Source organism: Vigna radiata, unplaced genomic scaffold, assembly GCF_000741045.1.
Source record: "Vigna radiata var. radiata cultivar VC1973A unplaced genomic scaffold, Vradiata_ver6 scaffold_170, whole genome shotgun sequence".
Lineage (NCBI taxonomy): Eukaryota > Viridiplantae > Streptophyta > Magnoliopsida > Fabales > Fabaceae > Vigna > Vigna radiata.
In genome coordinates this window covers 214,281-219,756 of record NW_014542552.1, presented here as the reverse complement: position 1 = coordinate 219,756, position 5,476 = coordinate 214,281, and the positions used below count along the sequence as shown (strand labels likewise).

The following is a 5,476-nucleotide window of genomic DNA, read 5'->3' as shown; positions in this document are numbered from 1 at the left end:
TATATATATATTCAAATCATTCAATAAATACACAAGAGTTCACAGGCTACAACTAACCCCAACAAGATGGGTTTGGTTCTCCACTTCCATGGAGAACCCTAGAGCTTACAAACATGGAAGATGGAAGAAGAAGGAGACCCAAAGGAAGAGGAGGAGATGTTCCCACAAGCTCCTCGCGCCCTTCATGAGTTCCAGCAGTGAAATCGAACCTCCAAAGAACCAAAGACCCCAAATGCTTCGAGACAACTTGAATAAATAGGCATTTTGACACATCAGCAACGTCACTGCTCAGCGGTGGATTCCTGGCGCTCAGCGCTAAAATCACTGGAAGCTCTCTGTAACTCTGGCGCTCAGCGCTGGGAAAGTACCGCTTAGCGCCAGTGCAACTTCCAAAACCTTCACTTTTTGCTGGTCTTCTTTGCTTTTCTGGGTCACCGAGGCTCTTCAATGTAATGGAGGATCTTCCTAACATCAAAATGGATCAAAAACAAGGGATTAAAGTATTATTTACGTAATGTAGCTCAAAATATAGATAAATACTAAAACTAAATAAAAAGAGAGGATTTAAGCAAGTAATAAGCTAAAGGGGAACTGATTTTGTATCTAAATGAACCTCAAATAATGGTAAAAATTATCGTTATCAAACTACCCCAAACTTAGAACTTTGCTTGCCCTCAAGCAAAAAGGAATTTGGCTTAGACAAAACAGCTCAACTACAATGGTCTAGCAACTCAAGAACTCAATTTCAATCAACAAGTAAATCAATCATGTTTGCTCATCGTGGAAAGACCAATCAAGAGATAATGAAGCCTTAGCACATCAAGCTTTGACTATGGTGCTCACAGGACAAAGATTACAAGACAAATGCAAAGGTTTTATAAGGGATCAACAAACATGGCAAAATGTTTTCCTGAAATGCATGGAACCTTTCCTCACTAAATAAAGTGTTTCACTCAAGCTCAATGGTGTATAATGAGGTGTGTCTTTCACTCTACCATCACAATGTCACACAAATCAATTTTGCCTTTCATTTCAACCAATTAAACACATTCACAAGCAAGTTATCATCACCAGGACTTTTTGAGGCTTGTATTGTGGTTGGGCTAAGAAGAAAAATTGGTTTTTCTAGATACAAAGCACCTTGAGTCAAGAGAGTAGACGAATTAAAACATGATAACATAATTCTCTCTTTCACTTCAAAACAAATAAAACCAATTCTCAACTCATTTTCCAACTTTCATTCATTGAATTCTTTTTCTTGATCTTGTTCTTCTTTCTTCTTTTTCTTTTCTTTCTTGTTTCTTTTTGTTTTTCTCAATGCTCCCTTTTAACATGATTTCCCAAACTACCCCAAATTTAAACCATCTTCCTATACCAGAAATGAATACTCTACTCAACTCAAGGTAAGGAAGTCAAGGATTTTTCCCATCAAAATAAAGGTTCAAGGAATGAGAAAGTTCTTTTTCTTTTTGGGTTCAAAGGGTTGGCATTGGCTCATTTGGCTCAAAATGTAGAAGAGGGAGAAGACAAGATGGCCTTGATCATTTGTAACAAGCAAGTGAATAATTCAAAAGAAGAAACTTCGGCAAAGTCAACTGTGATCCAACATGATAGCATTCAATAATAAATCTGAGGCACAACAACTCAAGGTTCCAAATTCTATCAACAAAATGCCAAGAATATTGACCACAATTAAAACCAATCATTTATCCAAAAAAAATATGAGCAACCACCACCTATGCTTAACAAATTTTTAAAATCGGTCAAAAGGAATCAGAGTAAACACAATTGATCTTTAATTCACACAAAGCAAAAAGTATAATTCCTCAAAACTAAACCATTGTAGAAAAATCATCCAACTAGCCAAGTTCAAAATTAAAGGCAATAACTAAGACTAGAATTTAAAAACTGAAAGTAAGTAAAGCATCAAAATGAAATCAGGATCATCCACAAAAAAGAATCTTGCAAAAGATCTCCAGTTGCAACTCAAGAGACACTGTCCTCGCTCCTGTCTTAGTCTGTGTCATCCTCCTCATCCTCATCCTCTTCTTCTTCTGCATCTGCAGCAGCCTGTGCTCCACCTCCTCCAGAAGATTGGGCGTGGTCCCCAGGCCATGCTACTCGAGTATTATATTCAGCTTCAGACATAATGTCCAATTCTGGCATGGCCATGGTAATGTTCCTCAACATCTCTACTGTAGCCAACTCACTTCTGTGGATAGCAGCTAGTTGTGCTACCACCATCTGCAGTTGATTGTTAATCAAATCAATCTGATCAGGTTGAGGAGAGTCCTGTTGTTGACGACGACGACGTGGTGGGGGTGGTGCTGCTGCTATTGGGCCTGCCTCACTGACCAAACAATAATGATTGGTCCGACGGGGCCGCTCAAAAGGAGGTGAAGAAATGTCAACCCCGGCTAACTGACATAAGTGAGTGATTAAGGAAGGGTGCCCAAGGGGAGCTTTATTACCAGCAGTGTGAGCACAATGGCGGATTTCCTCAGCAATGAGACGGCCTAAATTCAAAGATTTCCCTGAAAGGATGTTGTACAACATAAGGGACCGCCCAATGTTGATGTCGGAGACGTGAGAGCATGGAGAGAGGTTGGCATGAATCAAGGTGGACCAAAGCTTTCTCACTGGGGTCAGATCAGATCTCTTAATGTATATAGGGTGTTGTTGCCTGTTCCTTTGAAAAGTGCCCCCAGGACGACAAACTACTCTCTCAACTTCTCCAATATCAGCTCCATCTTTTACATATTGGGCGTACTGGCATAGATTTTCGCCCATCTGCCACTCTGTTCCCAAGAAGGAGTTGATGGTCTCTGCATCAAAGGGGACTCGCCTTCCCCGCACATAACTCAAAAATGGTGTGTCTTCCTCAGTGAAAGTCCTAGCATTAGCGTAGAACTCCTTGACCACTGCTATGTTGGCGGGGGCAGGATAGGTACCCAAGCTTTGCCAACCTCTTTTGAGGTATTCTGCCATAAAGTTTGGAATCTCCTCTGGCTTCATAGTGATCGTCCTCTCCATCAAAAGGCGTCTCTTTTCCACAATAACAAACTGTTTCTCATGTTGCCTAGAGAGGAAACGGTTTGAGTAAAATTTCTCCTTCCTTTTCTGCCCCCTAGATGGTTGGCCAACAGGGTTCTTTAACCTTTTTGGGCCAGAGGAAGAAGCCATCTACAAAAACAAGGCAAAGACAGTGTCATGGTTAGCAATAATGGAGATAGGTTAAAAACTCTACTGTGAAAGCATATATATACAACATAGCATTGCGTAAAAACTTCCAAAACAGGGGCACAGACACTTAGGAACACAGGGTCAAACAACCCAAAAAGAGCGGGACAAACTGCCCTGGCCGTTGGCGCTGAGCGGCAGAAAACTACTGCTGAGCAGCGTCAAAACTGTGACTCCCAGGGGTGTTGGCGCTCAGCGCCAGCTTCTCACCCCTCAGCGGTGGCATGACAGTGAAAAAAATAGACTGGGTTATTACAACAGGTTCACAACAACAACACCCAACAGCAACAAGAAAAATGGCCAAAATGGAGGTGGCCCATGGCCAACCAGTGGTGCCTAACGCTTAGAAACAACCTAGAGCAGAACCTAGGTCTACACAGATACGGAACAGCCCCAAAATCACCCAAAACCAAGAAATTAAACTGCGCAAAATCAAAATGCACCAAGCTGCAACAGTTTCACAACACTTATGCATACAAAATTAGCAAAACGAAACATAAAATTCCTATTCTAACAGCACCCAAAACACAAATTTTTCAAAATCAAAAACTAAAGTGTGAGTAGAATCAAGGAAAAACATACTTGAATGAAGAAGATGAAGTGGAAAGTGATTTGACTTGGTTGGACCGAGAGAGAAGAAGCGACCTTGACTCTTTTGTTGTTTCGAAACTCACCCAAAAATGAGGAATAGGTTAATGGGTTTTGCAATGGAGGTGAAGGTGAAGGTGATTTGGTGAAGAAAGTGGAATTTTTGATGGAAGAGTGAGTGAAAGGGTGAAACTTTTGGAGAAGAACATGGGGAATAAAGGGTTTCTGCAGAAGATGGGGTTGAGCAGTGCAAAGGGAGTGTGAAAATTAAGGTTTCAGACCCATTAATCTGTCCACGTGACCTCAAGGAAAGAGCCCAAATACTACATCGCCAGCGCTGAGCGGTAGGAATGCAGCGCTGAGCGGTGGGAGTAGTAGTGAACTAAACTAGCTTTTGCTGGTATGGCGACAGGGTGCAGGTTTCAAATTTTTATTTTTTCAAGATTAGCTTTCACTCAAGATATTGAGCTACTTAACACTTTATCAACTTCAATTCAAGCAAAAACATCATGATTCTACTCAGAAAACATAACAATTGCTCAATCAAACAAGTGAAAAATTCAAATTGAAAATTGAATGCAAAATTTAAAAATCTTAACTCTTCTTCACAGCACTGCATTCAAACACATAAAACACCTTTAAAATCTGCAGAATATAACTAAACAAACCAAAATAAATTCTAACACATTGAAAAACATCAAAGTAATCAAAACAATTGGAATTACACTAATTACTCAAACAAGCAATTAATCACCACTTACAAACACAAGTTAAAAGCATTCACTCAACTGTAATTAAAATAAAAACACATTTTAAAATTCAAAAACACAAACATAACAATAGAATTCAAAAATCATAAACACAAGGACAAGGGTAAGAAAATTGGGTTGTCTCCCAAAAGCGCTTGTTTAACGTCATTAGCTTGACGGATGAAACCATTGAAGTGCAGATATTGTTGTTGATATGCTCCTCCTCACCAACCCTTCTTGACTCACTTTCTAGTCACCAAATCAACTCTTATAGCATAGGAATCTTCATATTAGCCCTTCCACTACCTTGGCATCTTTAAACACTCACTCCTTTTGATCAACTTGGCTAGCAAGGCTTGCGTTCTTTGTCTCTCATCAAAGAGTGGTGGTGACTAGTCTTTCTCTTTTGCTTCTCCCTTTCTTCTTCTACTTTCACTTTCAATTGGAGCATACTCAAGAAAGGGAGAATTTGGGCCAGTTTGTGATGCTCAAGCTAGTTGTCTCCTTTTGTCCTATAAGTCCTTCATCTCAGGGTCTACACGATGCTTTTGAGGCTGCAGTCCTCCTTGTGTGAACATCCCCTCGCATACACTTAGACACAACTAGGCTAAAGCCACAAATTAGCCCAAATCAAAATGAAAATCTATTTACAACAAAAGAGTTAGTTTTATATACAAAATCGAGTCTAAACAAGTTAGAAACCTCACAAAAGTCTAGTATTGACACGAGTCCCCGGCAACGGCGCCAAAAACTTGTTAACTCATTGGCAAGTGTACCAAATCGTTCAAGTAATAAAACTGGTAAGACCAGGTATCGTTTTCCCAAGAGAGTTGTGCAACACATGACAATTCTTCCTTTCATAACTCAATTAGACATCAAAGTGCACAAAAACACAAGAA

At 40.0% G+C, this 5,476-nt stretch overlaps 1 pseudogene; it reads right to left on the bottom strand.

The window, feature by feature from the left end:
• Positions 1-2,013: 2,013 nt before the first annotated feature.
• LOC106780291 overlaps positions 2,014-5,476 on the bottom strand; it is a 36,971-nt pseudogene continuing 33,508 nt past the window's right edge.